The sequence below is a fragment of the Salvelinus alpinus genome, chromosome 30 (assembly GCF_045679555.1).
Source record: "Salvelinus alpinus chromosome 30, SLU_Salpinus.1, whole genome shotgun sequence".
Taxonomy (NCBI): Eukaryota; Metazoa; Chordata; class Actinopteri; order Salmoniformes; family Salmonidae; genus Salvelinus; species Salvelinus alpinus.
This window is the reverse complement of record NC_092115.1, coordinates 12,038,563-12,061,310: the sequence shown is the minus strand read 5'-3', so window position 1 is coordinate 12,061,310 and position 22,748 is coordinate 12,038,563. Positions and strand designations below refer to the sequence as shown.

Below are 22,748 nucleotides of genomic sequence, written 5' to 3'. Positions count from 1 at the left end.
AGAATAACAGCACTTATAGTTGACCGGGGCAGCTCTAGCAGGGCAGAAATTTGACGAACTGACTTGTTGGAAAAGTGGCATCCTATGATGGTGCCACGTTGAAAGTCACTGAGCTCTTCAGTAAGGCCATTCTCTTACTAATGTTTGTCTATGGAGATTGCATGGCTGTGTGCTCGATTTTATATACCTGTCAGCAACGGGTGTTGCTGAAATAATTTTAAGGGATGTCTACATACTTTTGTATATTTAGTGTATTTGCAAGCAATAATGGTGCATTTGGAAAGTGACTTTTTCCACATGTGTTACATTACAGCCTTATTCTACTCATCAATTTACACATAATACCCCATAATGACAAAGAAAAAACAGAAATATCACATTTACATTAGTATTCAGACCCTTTACTCAGTACTTTGTTGAATCACCTTTGGCAGTGATTACAGCCTCGAGTCTTCTTGGGTATGACGCTACCGTAAGCTTCACCGTAAGGGATGGTGCCAGGTTTCCTCCAGACGTGACACTTGGCATTAAGGCCAAAGAGTTCAAACTTGGTTTCATCAGAATAGAGAATCTTGTTTCTCCTAATCCGAGAGTCCTCCAAGCGGGCTGTCATGTGCCTTTCCTGAGGACTGGCTTCCGTCTGGCCCCTCTATCATAAAGGCCTGAATGGTGGAGTCCTGCAGAGATGGTTGTCCTTCTGAAAGGTTCTCCCATCTCCACAGAGGCACTCTGGAGCTCTGTCAGAGTGACAATCGAGTTCTTAGCCACCTCCTTGACCAAGGCCATTCTCCCCCAATTGCTCAATTGAGCCGGGCTGCCAGCTCTAGGAAGAGTCTGGCTGGTTCCAAACTTCTTCTATTTAAGAATGATGGAGGCAACTGTGTTCTTAGGGATCTACAATGCTGCAGAAATGTTTTGGTACCCTTCCCCAGATCTGTGCCTTGACACAATTCTGTCTCTGAGCTCTACGGACAATTCATTCGACCTCATGGCTTGGTTTTTGTTCTGACATGCCTTATATAGACAGGTGTGTCCCTTTCCAAATCATGTCAAATCAATTGAATTTACCACAGATGGACTCCAATCAAGTTGTAGAAACATTTCAAGGATAATCATTGGAAATAGGATGCACCTGAGCTCAATTTTGAGTCTCATAGCAAACAGTTTGAGTACTTGTGTAAATAAGGTATTAAAGTTTTTTTTATTATTAATACATTTGCAAACATTTCTAAAAACCTAATTTTGCTTTGTCATTATGGGATATTGTGTGTAGATTGATGAGATGTTTTATTTATTTTATAACTTAATAACATAATTTGGAAAAGGGGAAGGGGTCTGAATAAGTTCCGAATGCACTGTATATGCCAGAGGCGCCATCAATTCCGCTGAAATTCTTGTAAATTTAGTAATTAAATCACACTCCCTTGAAAAATTCTAGCTCTAACAGCTGATTAAAACATCGGTGAGGTCATACATCTCTATCGTGTATAGTAAATTAATACATGCAATCATCTGCAGAAAAATACAAGTTTACACAGCTAGGATTACATCCTGGGCTGGTTCTACTCTTAATAAGCAATAAGGCCCGAGGAGGTGTGGTATATGGCCAGTATACCACGGCTAAAGACTGTTCACATGCACGACGCAACACCGAGTGCCTGGACACAGCCCTTAGCCGTGGTATATTGGCAATATACCACAAACCCCCTGAGGCGCCTTATTGCTGTTATAAACTGGTTACCAACATAATTACAGCAGTAAAAATATACCACGGCCGATCCCATATACCACGGCTCTCAGCCAATCAGCATTCAGGGCTCCCACCACCCAGTATAATAGAAAATAGGATATTGATACAGCAAATACTGCTACCTGTACAGTAATGCTGATGTGATTTTGATCCATACAACCTATATACAACCTATATACAACCTACATACAACCTACATACAACCTAATATACAACTCTGATGCAACATAAGAACTGCCAGTGCTCCAGAGGTCCCTCTGTTAAATGTTAACTGATTGGTCTGACATCAAACCCTAGTGTGTGGACACAGCAAACACTGCCCTCACCCCTGTGTTGAACCAGAGGCCCTTGTCTCTGGTCACTCTCTGGATGGGAGCGGGCTCTAACCCTCTATGCTGTGTGTGTGTGTGTGTGTGTGTGTGTGTGTGTGTGCGCATATGTTTGCGTGGGCGTATGTGCTGGAGTTTGGGATACTTTCATGGGGCAGGGCGGAGAAGTACATTGGAACGGGTCAACAGGAGTAACACATTGTTGCCATACATTTTGCTTGATCACTTCAAATGAAGTGCCTGTTAACCTGACAGTGACCATAAAGGCTAGTTTATAGTCTATGTGAGAAAAACGCAACTAGCTACGCAAAATGCCCGGTTACTGACTGCTATGCAAAAAAAAAATAAACTCCAGTCATGGTTGCCAACAGCCTTTTGACTTTTGGTTGTGGAACCATGTGCCTCATGTGATGCAAGACAAGCTACTCTTGCCCCATATATGCTTTCTGTTGGTAGCTCAGTCAGGCTGGAACACAGTGTAATGTGACGCAACTAGGCAACGTAGTCATTTTGAGTAGCTAATTGTGTTGTGAGCTTTATCTATGTAGACAATAAACGGGGCTTTAGAATTGTCTCGTGGAGGAAAATCTGATTTTACACACTTGAATTTAAAGCTAATTTTGTATTTGAAGACTCAGTGAAAGATTCAGTAAGATAACGTTTTATCTGGCACAAGCTTGACAGTCCATAACTGGTTTCCCTTGAACTGTCCGAGGCCAGGCTATATGAGTCTACAGTGGCTTTTTATAATCTACTAGTCAAACAGTTTCGCCAGACAGCACATCTACAGTAGACACAGCTTGCTAATCAAACCAAAGCCAATGTGTGTTTGAGCAATCGCTAAGTCACGTTTCAAGCCCAACCAGTGATGAATGTCACGTTTCTGTCCTCGCTGTCAATCACCCCCTATAAACCCGTTTTGCTTCATCATGTTCCTGTCCATGTCATCTGTGTAGCAGTGGCGAGATGTTCTTTACCATTCGGCCATCAGATTTGCCACAAATGCTCCTTATAGGACACATCACTGCACTCTATACTCCTCTGTAAACTGGTTATCTCTGTATTCCCGTCGCAAGACCCACTGGTTGATGCTTATTAATAAAACCCTCTTAGGCCTCACTCCCCCCTATCTGAGATATCTACTGCAGCCCTCATCCTCCACATACAACACCCATTCTGCCAGTAATATTCTGTTAAAGGTCCCCAAAGCACACACATTACTGGGTCACACGTCTTTTCAGTTCACTGCAGCTAGCGACTGGAACGAGCTGCAACAAACACTCAAACTGGACAGTTTTATCTCAATCACTTCATTCAAAGACTCACTCATGGACACTCTTACTGACAGTTGTGGCTGCTTTGTGTGATGTATTGTTGTCTCTACCTTCTTGCCCTTTGTGCTGTTGTCTGTGCCCAATAAAGTTTGTACCCTGTTTTGTGCTGCTACCATGTTGTGCTGCTACCATGCTGTGTTGTCATGTGTTGCTGCCATGCTGTGTTGTTGTCCTAGGTCTATCTTTATGTAGTGTTGTGTTGTTTCTCTTGTTGTGATGTGTGTTTTTGTCCTATATTTTTATGTATTTGTATTTTTAATCCCAGGCCCTCGGAGGCCTTTTGGCAGGGCGTCATTGTAAATAAGAATTTGTTCTTAACTGACTTGCCTAGGTAAATAATGTTTAAATAAAAGCACACCTGGGTTAACATGTTATTTAGATTTGTTTCTAATACTTGTTTTATTAAGTCGGTAGTGCCAGTTCACATATTTATTTAACTAGGCAAGTCAGTTAAGAACAAATTCTTACTTTACAATGGCAGCCTAGGAACAGTGAGTTGCCTTGTTCACAGTCACAACAGGTTTTTACCTTGTCAGCTCGGGGATTCGATCTAGCAACCTTTCTCTTACTGTCCCAACGCTCTAACCACTAGGCTACCTGCCTCACCAATTTGGGAACATTAAAATGGAATAAAGTGCCGCTTAAGTATTTGAAAGAAACAAATACTGTATTGAACTCAGGTCTGATGTGTAGATCATCAAATGTTAGTTGTGGAGAATATTACATGGTTGTCTCTGCAAGACCCCAACCCCCACCATATTCTGTGAGTCATTAGACTATGGCTTTAAAACAAAAAATCATATTGCATCACCTCTCATACATAACGAATCATAACTCACATGTCATAGTCAAACTTTCAGGGCCAAATACTACATTGCCATTGTCCCTGAGACAATCCCTACCTCATTCACAGTGACTTATGGTTTCAGCATCACTTGACATTCAACACCGGGTGATTTATCTAGCAGTAAGCTATGACACTACCTGAGGCTCACAGTCACACAGACATTGACTTGAAATCTTGGTAATACCAGCTAGCAAGAGGACCCTTTTGCTCCAAATACGGTAAGGTACATTTGGTAGTCGGGCTTATCCAATATGAGAGGTCCAAAATATTTTATATAACATAATTCATATTATTATATATTTATAATTGTGTATTTAAAAATGTGTAAGGACAGGGAAAGGATACACAGAGACAAGTAAATATGGAACATATTTGATCCTTGACTGAAACGACAGGACTTCACACTAAACTGCATAGACCTTTGCAGTAAAGTAGAATCGTTGCTATAGTAACTGTTGGATAGTGCAACACATACTACACCGACAGGTAATCCTTTTGTGGGTGTGGATTCTAGTAAGAGAAGTTGTGATTGGTCCTTCTTGCTGAAAGAGGCCAGCTCAGTTTGAGGTCTGTGAACTCTCGATCAAGAGGAGACCTCTGCATCATAGAGGACTTTACTAATACTGCCAATAGAAACCAATAACCACACTAACCTACAGTAGCATAGAGGACTATACTAATACTGCTAATAGGAACCAATAACCACACTGACCTACAGTAGCATAGAGGACTATACTAATACTGCTAATAGGAACCAATAACCACACTGACCTACAGTAGCATAGAGGACTTTACTAATACTGCCAATAGAAACCAATAACCACACTGACCTACAGTAGCATAGAGGACTATACTAATACTGCTAATAGGAACCAATAACCACACTGACCTACAGTAGCATAAAGGACTATACTAATACTGCTAATAGGGACCAATAACCACACTGACCTACAGTAGCATAGAGGGCTATACTGATACTGCTAATAGAAACCAATAACCATACTGACCTACAGTAGCATAGAGGACTATACTAATACTGCTAATAGAAACCAATAACCACACTAACCTACAGTAGCATAGAGGACTATACCAATACTGCTAATAGGAACCAATAACCACACTGACCTACAGTAGCATAGAGGACTATACTAATACTGCTAATAGGGACCAATAACCACACTGACCTACAGTAGCATAGAGGACTATACTAATACTGCTAATAGGAACCAATAACCACACTGACCTACAGTAGCATAGAGGACTATACTAATACTGCTAATAGGAACCAATAACCACACTGACCTACAGTAGCATAGAGGACTATACTAATACTGCTAATAGGAACCAATAACCACACTGACCTACAGTAGCATAGAGGACTATACTGATACTGCTAATAGAAACCAATAACCACACTGACCTACAGTAGCATAGAGGACTATACTAATACTGCTAATAGAAACCAATAACCATACTGACCTACAGTAGCATAGAGGACTATACTAATACTGCTAATAGAAACCAATAACCACACTGACCTACAGTAGCATAGAGGACTATACTAATACTGCCAATAGAAACCAATAACCACACTGACCTACAGTAGCATAGAGGACTATACTGATACTGCTAATAGAAACCAATAACCACACTGACCTACAGTAGCATAGAGGACTATACTAATACTGCCAATAGAAACCAATAACCACACTGACCTACAGTAGCATAGAGGACTATACTGATACTGCTAATAGAAACCAATAACCACACTGACCTACAGTAGCATAGAGGACTATACTAATACTGCTAATAGAAACCAATAACCATACTGACCTACAGTAGCATAGAGGACTATACTAATACTGCTAATAGGGACCAATAACCACACTGACCTACAGTAGCATAGAGGACTATACTAATACTGCTAATAGGAACCAATAACCACACTGACCTACAGTAGCATAGAGGACTATACTGATACTGCTAATAGGGACCAATAACCATACTGACCTACAGTAGCATAGAGGACTATACTGATACTGCTAATAGGGACCAATAACCACACTGACCTACAGTAGCATAGAGGGCTATACTGATACTGCTAATAGGAACCAATAACCACACTGACCTACAGTAGCATAGAGGACTATACTAATACTGCTAATAGGGACCAATAACCACACTGACCTACAGTAGCATAGAGGACTATACTAATACTGCTAATAGAAACCAATAACCACACTAACCTACAGTAGCATAGAGGACTATACTAATACTGCTAATAGGAACCAATAACCACACTGACCTACAGTAGCATAGAGGGCTATACTGATACTGCTAATAGAAACCAATAACCATACTGACCTACAGTAGCATAGAGGACTATACTAATACTGCTAATAGAAACCAATAACCACACTAACCTACAGTAGCATAGAGGACTATACCAATACTGCTAATAGGAACCAATAACCACACTGACCTACAGTAGCATAGAGGACTATACTAATACTGCTAATAGGGACCAATAACCACACTGACCTACAGTAGCATAGAGGACTATACTAATACTGCTAATAGGAACCAATAACCACACTGACCTACAGTAGCATAGAGGACTATACTAATACTGCTAATAGAAACCAATAACCACACTGACCTACAGTAGCATAGAGGACTATACTAATACTGCTAATAGAAACCAATAACCATACTGACCTACAGTAGCATAGAGGACTATACTAATACTGCTAATAGAAACCAATAACCACACTGACCTACAGTAGCATAGAGGACTATACTGATACTGCTAATAGAAACCAATAACCACACTGACCTACAGTAGCATAGAGGACTATACTAATACTGCTAATAGAAACCAATAACCATACTGACCTACAGTAGCATAGAGGACTATACTAATACTGCTAATAGAAACCAATAACCATACTGACCTACAGTAGCATAGAGGGCTATACTGATACTGCTAATAGGGACCAATAACCACACTGACCTACAGTAGCATAGAGTTACATAATGCACATCAAATGAGCAGTCTGCCATGACTGTCAACCCCAATGGCACAGTCCTATGGATTGTGTATCACTTCCAATAGATACATGTTTATGGAGTGAATTCAGTCATACTTAGATGAACATATTTCTTACTTAGATTAACATATTTCTTACTTAGATAAACATGTTTTTCTACTTAGATATTTTCAGTTATGCAAATTACGCAACACTACATGCAACAAAATCTCCTGGTTTTGGAAAGTTACAACAAAATCTCAAAGTAAGACATTAACTTAAAGCCTCCGTTATAAAAGGGTCATACATGCTTTAAAACACATTATACAGTATTATACCTGCAAGCTTTAGGTACCGTCACCAATATCAAATATGCACGCAATAAAAGCACCAATTGGAGCTCTCGTTAACCTAACCTTTATGTGATGATCACCTTTCACCACTAGAGGGCAGTCTTGACAAATGAACAATATAAGCATTGGGGAAAGTTGACATGGAACAGATTTTAGATAGTTTTTTTATTGTCATAGCTAAATGTATTGTTTTACAGGGTACGGCACCCCTAGATCAAATTAGGGTTAAGTGCCTTGCTCAAGGGTATATTGACAGTTCTTTTTTTTTTTTACCTTGTCTGTTTGGGTATTTAAACGGGCGACGTTTTGGTTACTGGCCCAATGCTCTAACCGCTAGGCTACCTATCTGCAGGCCAAAATACAGTGCATGTCCCGAAGATGTAGAACAAGGATTTATACAGGTAAAAACAAACATCTACATGATTTGCAGTCTTAGTACTAATCAAGAGAGAGTGATCTTCAACTAGCCTACATTCACATTTTTTATGTATGCCTTTCCTTACCACAGTAAAGTAACGGTAACTCTTCCCTTTATACTGTAGCTGCCCAGACCTGCAGGGGCGGACTGGGACCAAAAATCCGTCTGGGCATTTTTAACACACCGTCCCGTTTTTTCCCTTGAGGCTCACCATTATTAGCCACATAATGATCATTTTGCACAAAACTGTAATTTAGACTGGTCCACTGGGCTAAAATGGACCAGCCCATCTGGAATTTGCACAAACTGCCCTATGGCCAGTCCATTTCTGCAGACCAGCTATGGCAGCTCAGAGTTTTCTGTTGTGTATGCGGCAGTATGTAGACATTCAGCAGTGCTTTGGTCCAGTTAAACCACAATCCCTTTCAGAGTCAGATGTCGGCGTGTGTAATGGAAAAGGAGCCTTTCTTTGCTAATTCCTTTTCTATACGTGTTAGGAACGCGGTGAAAGTGAAATGCTGTGGTTACTGCTCCATGGGCGTCTCTTTCTGTGTAATGAAATGGAGCAGAATATTATTTTGACTCTGTCAATAAGGTGTTTTGTTAGTTTGAACAAACTCGTTTAAGTACAGTATTTCGGTTTTGAGATGGTAATTCGTTTTTCCAGTTTTCATCTATTGCTGGGAGGACTATATTTCTCTTGGCCTGGGTAGATGAAGTGCCATGAGGCGAGTTAAAATAGAAGTGTGCTTGTTTGTAGGAGACACACATTACTGACAACCTAGGGGAGTTTATTTTGAAAACTCACATCCAGCAGCACGGGTCTCGAGTGAGCTGCTGTCCACTGCTTTGAGTGAAGGACCCCACCTGCAAGCTCCTATTGGTCGATATCTAATAACGTGGGTGTGGCTGTTCAGTGTGGGCCCCCACCCGCAGTCTATTTGGACAGAGGGAGAATGGCATGCTCTGAAACCCATCCCCACAACAACAGTACAGCCTGTGCTATGAGAGGATTCTAAATTTGCCAAGCAGCTCCGGCATCCCATTCTCCCTGTTGGTACCTCCCTCTAGGAGACAGACTCAGACAAGCTGGGCTGAGAGAAGCGACTGGAGAAGTACTGGAAGTCAGACTGGAGTGGACACTCTGACATCAGGTTACAGTAGAACACTCTGAACAAGCAGGGGCAGAGCTGGTAAAAGGTAAGGGAAAGTTGGACATGGCTGTTTCTTCCCGTTCTCTGCTGCTTGCTTGTACTATAATACATCACAAGGTGGATAATACTTGTAGGTGTTGTATGTTTCAGAATATATGTATGTTGTCCTTAATTGTCTTTAATTAAACATGGGTCATTTTAAACTTAGAATTTAAATAACAAGTAGATAGCAAAGGGATATTCAGTTGTCCGAGCGAATCAGGTATACAGGTTGGACTTGGAGCCTTTACAGTTATTCATCTGACTGTCTGATAGACAGTCGACTTTTAGAGGTCAGATGTCTACCACACCCCTCTCTCTCACACACACAAACACTCACTCACACACACTTTCTATTTTAGCCTAACCATTTAAAATACCATGTTGTTTTTCTTCCTTGCATGAAAGCCCCACTGGCAGCTGTTTCATCCTATTGGCTTTAGCACCATGTCCTGCTGCACACGGAGAGGAGATTGAGACCCTGTTGTGGTTATTTTAGTTGATTTATTTGACCATTTTAAACACAATACAACCACACACGTGGATACAGTACAATGGCATTAAATCCATTGAGGATGACACAAAAAAAGTTTTAAAACGTATTTCCATTGGGGAAATATACACATCTCAAACAAAATACATCTCAAATACATTTCATCAACAGGGAGGAAACAGTTAAAGGAATAAAATAGATTACCAAGTAACAGTAAGTTAATTGAAGCAATTATACTTTCTTTTAGGCTGTGCAGTTTTAAAGCATTTAGCCTATAAACCATTTCTTAAGGTATGGATTTGATATGGTTTGGTATGGATTTGGTATGGATGGGATAGATTTGATATGGTTTGGTGTGGATTTGATATGGTTTGGTATGATTGGGATAGATTTGATATGGTTTGGTATGATTGGGATAGATTTGATATGGTTTGGTATGATTGGGATAGATTTGATATGGTTTGGTGTGGATGGGATAGATTTTATATGGTTTGGTGTGGATGGGATAGATTTTATATGGTTTGGTGTGGATGGGATAGATTTTATATGGTTTGGTACACAATTCCATTCCTCTGCATCATTATTAAGGAAAGAGATTTTTTACATCCAGGCTCCTGTAGCACAGCGGTCTGATATTGGCAACTCTGGCTCTGGTGTGATGGCTACGAGAGTCTCTAATGAAATGAAGACAACCAGACAGGTAACTTGTGGGCAAGGTCATGTATAAACCATCAACAGTTTGATCTGCACCACCCAGAGATCAACTGGAAGCCTGTTCAGTTCCCTGAAATGGTTCGGACCAATGAGCATCCTAGGGCTGATCTTGAGTATAAATCTCATTAGTTTGTTTTGGGCCGTTTTGACGTTTGTCCTTCAGGTTTTTGGTTATGCCACTGAGCCAAGCATAATCATAGTGGCACTGTATCAGAGATGTTGCCAGGGTCCTCATAGTCTCTGTATCCAGGAACTTGGCTACTCTTGTCAGGAACTGGAGTGAACCTTTCCAATGACCGTCAGAGCCATGAGTTCACCCGTCTTGTGTCGGCTCAGTTCACATCCCAAGTACGGAACAGGGCATTTCACCTTCACAACTACTTCTTTACACTTGACTGAGAAGTTGGAAGAGTTTCTCACTTTGTGTTTGGAACCAGGATACATTCTGTCTTGCCTAAACCACTTACTGACTTTAGTCAGTTGGCTGCTTAAGGGCTTTTCAACAGTCTTCTCGTTTTAATGTAAAACCAAGAGGGCATCATCATCCACATACATGAACAGGCAGAGTCCATGAACAGGCAGAGTCCATGAACAGGCAGAGTCCATGAACAGGCAGAGTCCATGAACAGGCAGAGTCCATGAACAGGCAGAGTCCATGAACAGGCAGAGTCCATGAACAGGCAGAGTCCATGGACAGGCAGAGTCCATGAACAGGCAGAGTCCATGGACAGGCAGAGTCCATGGACAGGCAGAGTCCATGAACAGGCAGAGTCCATGAACAGGCAGAGTCCATGAACAGGCAGAGTCCATGAACAGGCAGAGTCCATGAACAGGCAGAGTCCATGAACAGGCAGAGTCCATGAACAGGCAGAGTCCATGAACAGGCAGAGTACATGAACAGGCAGAGTCCATGAACAGGCAGAGTCCATGAACAGGCAGAGTCCATGAACAGGCAGAGTACATGAACAGTCGGAGTCCATGAACAGGCAGAGTCCATGAACAGGCAGAGTCCATGAACAGGCAGAGTCCATGAACAGGCAGAGTCCATGAACAGGCAGAGTACATGAACAGGCAGAGTCCATGAACAGGCATAGTACATGAACAGGCAGAGTCCATGAACAGGCAGAGTCCATGAACAGGCAGAGTACATGAACAGGCAGAGTCCATGAACAGGCAGAGTCCATGAACAGGCAGAGTACATGAACAGGCAGAGTCCATGAACAGGCAGAGTCCATGAACAGGCAGAGTCCATGAACAGGCAGAGTCCATGAACAGGCAGAGTCCATGAACAGGCAGAGTCCATGAACAGGCAGAGTCCATGAACAGGCAGAGTCCATGAACAGGCAGAGTCCATGAACAGGCAGAGTCCATGTCAAAAGCAAAAGCCTCAAAATGTTGAAGAGATAGCAGAATGATCCAAATGGTCAAAATTCTCTAGAACACACAGAACAGAGACATTAGAACACAGAACAGAGACATTAGAACACAGAACAGAGGCATTAGAACACAGAACAGAGGCATTAGAACACACAGAACAGAGACATTAGAACACAGAGAACAGAGACATTAGAACACACAGAACAGAAACATTAGAACACAGAGAACAGAAACATTAGAACACAGAGAACAGAGACATTAGAACACAGAGAACAGAGACATTAGAACACAGAGAACACTACAGAACCACAGGGAATCAAACTGGATGGAGGGAGAGAAAGAGTGCGTGTGTGAGAGAGTGACAGACACAGGAAGTTGGGAGAAGAGAAAGACAGTGGCTGGGTAGGGGCGGTTGGAGTCCAACACGTTGGCTTGAGTTTCTAAACCAAGTCCAAATAGAAGACAAGGAATGGAGTTATGTACTGGAAATACCACATAGTCAGCATGGCCACACTGGAGGAAGAAAATATCCCTTTTCCTGACAACAGAACAGAGAAAGTCACACTCCAGTTGTAGAGTACGTCCCAAAAGGCACCCTATTCCCTATCTAGTGCACAACTTTTGACCAGAGCCCTACGGGTTGAAAGTAGTGCACCAAATGGGGAAGGGGGGTCATTTGGGATGCATCTGTAGTCATGCCTGTAACTAGTACACTGACTACAGAGCAAAACCAACACGTGACCTTCTGTTCTACCTACTAGGGTGCCGTGAGTGAAGAGAAAACAATCACCTGGATGGACAAGTGGGTTGCTTTGTTAATGGAACCGTTCATTCATTCATTCATTCATTCATTCATTCATTCGTTCATTCATTCATTCATTCATTCATTCATTCATTCATTCCAGTCCACAGCACTTTGTAAGTAGCACTTCAGAGTGAATCACAAATAAAATGCACACACACCACCACAGCTAAAGGGTCAATCTGCAGTAGCTACATCTATTTTTGGACTAATTAATTAATTAAATGTACCCATTGATTCTTGAAGAATATAACTTATAAATGGCTCATGAGCTTAGTTCAACAGTCGTACCCAATCAGAATCCAGAATATAAGCCTGTTTTACTCCAATGTTTGTAGACAAAGTAAATGTAAACAAACACTAAAAATCCTCTAAACATGGTTAAAACGATCATTTTGATATCATGGATGGTCAGTCCTTGCATCCATAGTGGTCTATGAATTTGAGAGTGGTTCCATTTCTCCAGTTTCATCCCTCAGCTTTATAGTGAACCAGTAGCGGTTCCTGTTTTGCTTTGTTACTGTTTCAACTGCTGATTGTCTCTTTAAGGAAAGGGAGAGAGAAACATCTGATCTTATCAGAGGAATCAGTCCAGGAACAGCTGAGAAACCAGGAATCTTCTGGACTCATATGTTAATGACAGCTTGATGTCTTCTACAACATTCTCCACAAAACTTGTCTGAGAGCCCAATTCCCAACCCTTTGTCTTACTGTAGCAACGTATGTAGCCTGGTCCCAGATCTGTTTGTGCTTGCCAACAATGGTCAGTGTCACCATACATTATAGGTGTTAGTACAAATAGATCTGGGACCAGGCTAACTTCAAAGTGTTCTAGGAACAGAAATCTAAACTACGTGTCGGTGTCCCCATTATGGATCTAAAACCAGAAACTAAAATGACGGCCTTCGTGTTCTAGAACATATCGTCTTAGGGAGGCGACCGTTTTAACAGTGTCACGAGTTCACATTTCATTTGAGGTTTTTAGTCAAGAATGCTGTGGCTGGAGATTGTTGTTTTCCGAGGTTTATAACGATGTGAGGAGAAACCAATGCATTTATACACAGGACAGAGCAGTGGTGGGAACAGGAAGAGAAACAAAGCCCTCAAATTGGCCCCAAAATGGCCCATGAAAAATATTGAGACTTCTTTCTTCAAATAGCTTTAAAATGGGGAAAAGGCTTTGAGGGCCAAGAAATCTTCCTCAGCGCTCATTGACAATGCATTGAGTAGAATGCTCAGTTGGGCATCAGTCCAAAACAATATTGTGAAACAACGTGAAACCCATTAATACACCACAGTTTAAGTGCTTTATGTAGCTATGCACCATAGTGAGGCAAATTTTTTTTGGGGGGGGGTAGTCCGATCAAGACTCGAACCAAGATCCAGCAAATGTCAAGCCAACACCTTAACCGTTATGCCAAGACATCTGAACCGCTTGAGGAGGTCTATGTGTTTGTTTAAGCCCGTTACAATGGGAACAGTTATGTACAGTACATAGCTTCACACAGCGGCCTTATCCTGGACAGTTTAGTATCTTAGAGGTAACAGAGCGTCTCAGTCAACACGCTGCTCTTTCTCTCTTCACCAACTCCTGAGACAGTTTAGTATCTTAGAGGTAACAGAGCGTCTCAGTCAACACGCTGCTCTTTCTCTCTTCACCAACTCCTGAGACAGTTTGTTCTCATTGACATGTCCCCTTCTCTTTCCTTCCTGAGATGTCTCTGTTTGTTTCACCCCATTGAAGATACTACAGATTTGTGTCAACAGTCACCTGTGAACATTAAGATTACGTGCCCTGGTTTATACACTCTGCTGTCACAGCTCCGGGTCTTCTCAGGTGTTGAAAGACGACTTTCATCTCAGTGAAAAGGCCTGGCACCACAAAGTCTCCATCTACCTTTGTACTGTGATTTGTATTGTTTGGTTATACTGGGGGCAATTGGTGTCAGCGATGATGTGCGTAGCCTGGGGAATAAGGAATAGGTCACGGGTGGTGTGTGGATTGTTGTGGGTCACAGGTTGTGTGTGGATTGTTGTGGGTCACAGGTTGTGTGTGGATTGTTGTGGGTCACAGGTTGTGTGTGGATTGTTGTGGGTCACAGGTTGGTGTGTGGATTGTTGTGGGTCACGGGTGGTGTGTGGATTGTTGTGGGTCACAGGTTGTGTGTGGATTGTTGTGGGTCACAGGTTGTGGTGTGGATTGTTGTGGGTCACGGGTGGTGTGTGGATTGTTGTGGGTCACAGGTTGTGTGTGGATTGTTGTGGGTCACAGGTTGTGGTGTGGATTGTTGTGGGTCACGGGTGGTGTGTGGATTGTTGTGGGTCACAGGTTGTGGTGTGGATTGTTGTGGGTCACAGGTTGTGTGTTGTGTGTGTGTAACAAGAACTGTATGTCAATACCTACCATTGACACAGTATATATTTTTTTACATTTATTTAACCTTTATTTAACTAGGCAAGTCAGTTAAGAACAAATTCTTATTTACAATGACGGTCTACCAAAAAGCAAAAGGCCTCCTTTGGGGACGGGGCCTGGGATTTAAGCAACACATGACAACACAACATGGTAGTAACACAACATGGTAGCAGCACAACATGGCAGCAGCACAGCATGGTAGGAGCACAACATGGTAGCAGAACAACATGGTAGCAGCACAAAACATGGTACAAACATTAAGAAGGTAGAGAGACAACAATACATGACACAAAGCAGCCACAACTGTCCGTAAGACTGTCCATGATTGAGTCTTTGAATGAAGAGATGGAGATAAAACAGTCCAGTTTATCTTAGTTTATTTACAGTAGTATGCACATGTATGTAAGTGATCTTTATGAATGTATGCACAGTATGTTCTGTATGTAGGGAGAGTGTGTGTGTGTGTGTATGTGTGTGTGTGTGTGTGTGTGTGTGTGTGTGTGTGTGTGTGTGTGTGTGTGTGTGTGTGTGTGTGTGTGTGTGTGTGTGTGTGTGTGTGTGTGTGTGTGTGTGTGTGTGTGTGTGTGTGCAAGTCTGTTATTGTGCTTATCGCGTGTGTGTCGGGCGTCATTCACAGCGGGACTGTTCAGTCAGTGGTGTTTCTCTGTTTACTGCATAGCTGACATTGTTTGGGTCTGTGGCTGAGTGTGGCTGTCACTGTGGTCCCCCTGGAGGCCAGAGACTCTAGCACCTACCCACTGAGGGGACAGGAGAGAGAGGGGGGTTTAGAGTCTAACACCTACCCACTGAGGGGACAGGAGAGAGAGGGGGGTTTAGAGTCTAACATCTACCCACTGAGGGGACAGGAGAGAGAGGGGGTTTAGAGTCTAGCACCTACCCACTGAGGGGACAGGAGAGAGAGGGGGTTTAGAGTCTAACACCTACCCACTGAGGGGACAGGAGAGAGAGGGGGTTTAGAGTCTAACACCTACCCACTGAGGGGACAGGAGAGAGAGGGGGTTTAGAGTCTAACACCTACCCACTGAGGGGACAGGAGAGAGAGGGGGTTTAGAGTCTAACACCTACCCACTGAGGGGACAGGAGAGAGAGGGGGTTTAGAGTCTAACACCTACCCACTGAGGGGACAGGAGAGAGAGAGGGGGTTTAGAGTCTAACACCTACCCACTGAGGGGACAGGAGAGAGAGGGGGTTTAGAGTCTAACACCTACCCACTGAGGGGACAGGAGAGAGAGGGGGTTTAGATTCTAACACCTACCCACTGAGGGGACAGGAGAGAGAGGGGGTTTAGAGTCTAACACCTACCCACTGAGGGGACAGGAGAGAGAGAGGGGGTTTAGAGTCTAACACCTACCCACTGAGGGGACAGGAGAGAGAGGGGGTTTAGAGTCTAACACCTACCCACTGAGGGGACAGGAGAGAGAGGGGGGTTTAGAATCTAACACCTACCCACTGAGGGGACAGGAGAGAGAGGGGGGTTTAGAATCTAACACCTACCCTCTGAGGGGACAGGAGAGAGAGGGGGTTTAGAGTCTAACACCTACCCACTGAGGGGACAGGAGAGAGAGGGGGTTTAGAGTCTAACATCTACCCACTGAGGGGACAGGAGAGAGAGGGGGGTTTAGAGTCTAACATCTACCCACTGAGGGGACAGGAGAGAGAGGGGGTTTAGAGTCTAACACCTACCCACTGAGGGGACAGGAGAGAGAGGGGGTTTAGAGTCTAACACCTACCCACTGAGGGGACAGGAGAGAGAGGGGGTTTAGAGTCTAACACCTACCCACTGAGGGGACAGGAGAGAGAGGGGGTTTAGAGTCTAACACCTACCCACTGAGGGGACAGGCGGGAGAGAGGGGGTTTAGAGTCTAACATCTACCCACTGAGGGGACAGGAGAGAGAGGGGGTTTAGAGTCTAACACCTACCCACTGAGGGGACAGGAGAGAGAGGGGGGTTTAGAATCTAACACCTACCCACTGAGGGGACAGGAGAGAGAGGGGGGTTTAGAGTCTAACATCTACCCACTGAGGGGACAGGAGAGAGAGGGGGTTTAGAGTCTAACACCTACCCACTGAGGGGACAGGAGAGAGAGGGGGGTTTAGAGTCTAACACCTACCCACTGAGGGGACAGGAGAGAGAGGGGGTTTAGAGTCTAACACCTACCCACTGAGGGGACAGGAGAGAGAGGGGGTTTAGAGTCTAACACCTACCCACTGAGGGGACAGGCGGGAGAGAGGGGGTTTAGAGTCTAACATCTACCCACTGAGGGGACAGGAGAGAGAGGGGGTTTAGAGTCTAACACCTACCCACTGAGGGGACAGGAGAGAGAGGGGGTTTAGAGTCTAACACCTACCCACTGAGGGGACAGGAGAGAGAGGGGGGTTTAGAATCTAACACCTACCCACTGAGGGGACAGGAGAGAGAGGGGGGTTTAGAGTCTAACACCTACCCACTGAGGGGACAGGAGAGAGAGGGGGATTAGAGTCTAACACCTACCCACTGAGGGGACAGGAGAGAGAGGGGGGTTTAGAGTCTAACACCTACCCACTGAGGGGTCAGGAGAGAGAGGAGGGTTTAGAGTCTAACACCTACCCACTGAGGGGACAGGAGAGAGAGGGGGGTTTAGAATCTAACACCTACCCACTGAGGGGTCTGGAGAGAGAGGGGGGTTTAGAGTCTAACACCTACCCACTGAGGGGTCAGGAGAGAGAGGGGGGTTTAGAGTCTAACACCTAACCACTGAGGGGACAGGAGAGAGAGGGGGGTTTAGAGTCTAACACCTACCCACTGAGGGGACAGGAGAGAGAGAGGGTTTAGAGTCTAACACCTACCCACTGAGGGGACAGGAGAGAGAGGGGGTTTAGAGTCTAACACCTACCCACTGAGGGGACAGGAGAGAGGGGGGGGGGTTTAGAGTCTAACACCTACCCACTGAGGGGACAGGAGAGAGGGGGGGGGGGGGTTTAGAGTCTAACATCTACCCACTGAGGGGACAGGAGAGAGAGGGGGGTTTAGAGTCTAACACCTACCCACTGAGGGGACAGGAGAGAGAGGGGGTTTAGAGTCTAACACCTACCCACTGAGGGGACAGGAGAGAGGGGGGGGGGGTTTAGAGTCTAACACCTACCCACTGAGGGGACAGGAGAGAGAGGGGGGTTTAGAGTCTAACACCTACCCACTGAGGGGACAGGAGAGAGAGGGGGGTTTAGAGTCTAACACCTACCCACTGAGGGGACAGGAGAGAGAGGGGGTTTAGAGTCTAACACCTACCCACTGAGGGGACAGGAGAGAGAGGGGGTTTAGAGTCTAACACCTACCCACTGAGGGGACAGGAGAGAGAGGGGGGTTTAGAGTCTAACACCTACCCACTGAGGGGACAGGAGAGAGAGGGGGTTTAGAGTCTAACACCTACCCACTGAGGGGACAGGAGAGAGAGGGGGTTTAGAGTCTAACACCTACCCACTGAGGGGACAGGAGAGAGAGGGGGGTTTAGAGTCTAACACCTACCCACTGAGGGGACAGGAGAGAGAGGGGGTTTAGAGTCTAACACCTACCCACTGAGGGGACAGGAGAGAGAGGGGGTTTAGAATCTAACACCTACCCACTGAGGGGACAGGAGAGAGAGGGGGGTTTAGAGTCTAACACCTACCCACTGAGGGGACAGGAGAGAGAGGGGGGTTTAGAGTCTAACACCTACCCACTGAGGGGACAGGAGAGAGAGGAGGGTTTAGAGTCTAACACCTACCCACTGATGGGACAGGAGAGAGAGGGGGGTTTAGAGTCTAACACCTACCCACTGAGGGGACAGGAGAGAGAGGGGGGTTTAGAGTCTAACACCTACCCACTGAGGGGACAGGAGAGAGAGGAGGGTTTAGAGTCTAACACCTACCCACTGAGGGGACAGGAGAGAGAGGGGGGTTTAGAGTCTAACACCTACCCACTGAGGGGACAGGAGAGAGAGAGGGGGTTTAGAGTCTAACACCTACCCACTGAGGGGACAGGAGAGAGAGGGGGGTTTAGAGTCTAACACCTACCCACTGAGGGGACAGGAGAGAGAGGGGGGTTTAGAGTCTAACACCTACCCACTGAGGGGACAGGAGAGAGAGGAGGGTTTAGAGTCTAACACCTACCCACTGAGGGGTCTGGAGAGAGAGGAGGGTTTAGAGTCTAACACCTACCCACTGAGGGGACAGGAGAGAGAGGGGGGTTTAGAGTCTAACACCTACCCACTGAGGGGACAGGAGAGAGAGGGGGTTTAGAGTCTAACACCTACCCACTGAGGGGACAGGAGAGAGAGGGGGGTTTAGAGTCTAACACCTACCCACTGAGGGGACAGGAGAGAGAGGAGGGTTTAGAGTCTAACACCTACCCACTGAGGGGACAGGAGAGAGAGGGGGTTTAGAGTCTAACACCTACCCACTGAGGGGACAGGAGAGAGAGAGGGGGGTTTAGAGTTTAGAACCTACCCACTGAGGGGTCTGGAGAGAGAGGGGGTTTAGAGTCTAACACCTACCCACTGAGGGGACAGGAGAGAGAGGGGGTTTAGAGTCTAACACCTACCCACTGAGGGGACAGGAGAGAGAGGGGGTTTAGAGTCTAACACCTACCCACTGAGGGGTCTGGAGAGAGAGGGGGTTTAGAGTCTAACACCTACCCACTGAGGGAACAGGAGAGAGAGGGGGTTTAGAGTCTAACACCTACCCACTGAGGGGACAGGAGAGAGAGGGGGGTTTAGAGTCTAACACCTACCCACTGAGGGGTCTGGAGAGAGAGGGGGGTTTAGAGTCTAGAACCTACCCACTGAGGGGTCTGGAGAGAGAGGGGGGGTTTAGAGTTATAGAGGGGAAGGAAGGAGGAAGCTTGGGAAGAGACTAAAAGAAGAGTGAGATGGGTAGATATGGCTGGTCAGGATAGACTAGACAAGATGCCGGGAGGACAAGAGGGGAGAATGTATAACAAGTAAAGAGAGTTGAAGGAGAGAAGAGAGGTGAGATAACAGGAGAGAAATATATTGAGGAAGAGAAACAGAGAGAAAGCACTGGAAGAAAAGAGGGAGGGCAAGAGAGTAGGAGAGACATTTTTATATGTAGGAGTGTATTGGGTTCCCTGGCTATTGGTCCCAACCGTCTAGGAGTTATTTTGAGATCTGTATTTGGACTGAAGGTCTATAATCAGGGGCGGACTGGCCATTTGGCATTTCGGGAAAATACCAGATGGGCTGGTCCAATATCTGGCTAATAATGGGGGCCTCAGGGAAAATAATGGTCCGGTGTGTTAGAAATGCCAAGGCTGATATAATCAAGGGAACATCAGGCCTTCCACTGTTCTACGCAAGTCAGTAGGGTTAATTCTGATGTATGGATGAAGCAGGTGATTGAGTGAGTGAGAGAGTGAGAGAGTGAGTGAGTGAGTGAGTGAGTGAGTGAGTGAGTGAGTGAGTGAGTGAGTGAGTGAGTGAGTGAGTGAGTGAGTGAGTGAATGAGTGAGTAATCAATGTTACTGCCACAAGTTCATGATGAGCTGTCCACTCGAAAATCCAGGGCGAGTCCTCATTTGGAAACCACAAGTCCACCAGTTCCAAAAATGTAGGCCCTAGTGCATTCAGTATGAATTACAATGATACAAAAGGTTATGTAAACAGAAGGTTACTTAATAACCACTTTTGTAAATATCAATTACCCTGTCGAATTTCCTTATTTTTTCAAAATGGTAAAAATAAAATCATGGTGAAAATAACAGTGTTTTACATGCTCCAGGTGCAGAACCGTTTGATAAATACAGAACAGAGACATTAGAACACACAGAACAGAGATTAGAACACACAGAACAGAGACATTAGAACACACAGAACAGAGACATTAGAACACACAGAACAGAGATTAGAACACACAGAACAGAGACATTAGAACACACAGAACAGAGACATTAGAACACACAGAACAGAGATTAGAACACACAGAACAGAGACATTAGAACACACAGAACAGAGACATTAGAACACACAGAACAGAGACATTAGAACACACAGAACAGAGACATTAGAACACACAGAACAGAGACATTAGAACACACAGAACAGAGACATTAGAACACAGAGAACAGAGACATTAGAACACACAGAACAGAGACATTAGAACACACAGAACAGAGACATTAGAACACAGAGAACAGAGACATTAGAACACAGAGAACAGAGACATTAGAACACACAGAACAGAGACATTAGAACACACAGAACAGAGGCATTAGAACACACAGAACAGAGACATTAGAACACAGATAACAGAGACATTAGAACACAGAGAACAGAGACATTAGAACACAGAGAACAGAGACATTAGAACACACAGAACAGAGACATTAGAACACAGAGAACAGAGACATTAGAACACAGAGAACAGAGACATTAGAACACACAGAACAGAGACATTAGAACACACAGAACAGAGGCATTAGAACACACAGAACAGAGACATTAGAACACAGATAACAGAGACATTAGAACACAGAGAACAGAGACATTAGAACACACAGAACAGAGACATTAGAACACAGAACAGAGGCATTAGAACACAGAACAGAGGCATTAGAACACACAGAACAGAGACATTAGAACACAGAGAACAGAGACATTAGAACACACAGAACAGAGACATTAGAACACACAGAACAGAGACATTAGAACACACAGAACAGAGACATTAGAACACACAGAACAGAGACATTAGAACACACAGAACAGAGACATTAGAACACAGAGAACAGAGACATTAGAACACACAGAACAGAGACATTAGAACACAGAGAACAGAGACATTAGAACACAGAACAGACATTAGAACACACAGAACAGAGACATTAGAACACACAGAACAGAGACATTAGAACACACAGAACAGAGACATTAGAACACACAGAACAGAGACATTAGAACACACAAAACAGAGACATTAGAACACAGAGAACAGAGACATTAGAACACACATAACAGAGACATTAGAACACACAGAACAGAGACATTAGAACACACAGAACAGAGACATTAGAACACACATAACGAGATTAGAACACACAGAACAGAGGCATTAGAACACACAGAACAGAGACATTAGAACACACAGAACAGAGACATTATAACACACAGAACAGAGACATTAGAACACAGAGAACAGAGACATTAGAACACACAGAACAGAAACATTAGAACACACATAACGAGATTAGAACACACAGAACAGAGGCATTAGAACACACAGAACAGAGATTAGAACACACAGAACAGAGACATTAGAACACACAGAACAGAGACATTAGAACACACAGAACAGAGACATTAGAACACAGAAGAGACATTAGAACACACATAACGAGATTAGAACACACAGAACAGAGGCATTAGAACACACAGAACAGAGATTAGAACACACAGAACAGAGGCATTAGAACACACAGAACAGAGATTAGAACACACAGAACAGAGGCATTAGAACACACAGAACAGAGACATTAGAACACACAGAACAGAGACATTAGAACACACAGAACAGAGACATTAGAACACACAGAACAGAGACATTAGAACACACAGAACAGAGACATTAGAACACACAGAACAGACATTAGAACACACAGAACAGAGGCATTAGAACACAGAGAAAAGAGACATTCGAACACACA

The 22,748-nt window shown here is 44.2% G+C and overlaps 1 protein-coding gene across 1 annotated transcript in view; it reads left to right on the top strand.

Annotated features, from left to right (window-relative positions):
• Positions 1-9,061: 9,061 nt before the first annotated feature.
• LOC139560063 (KN motif and ankyrin repeat domain-containing protein 4-like) overlaps positions 9,062-22,748 on the top strand; it is a 31,971-nt gene continuing 18,284 nt past the window's right edge. The window contains exon 1 of the mRNA XM_071376556.1: positions 9,062-9,260. The gene's annotated coding sequence lies outside the window, so the exon portion shown is untranslated. The remainder of the gene's footprint in view (positions 9,261-22,748) is intronic.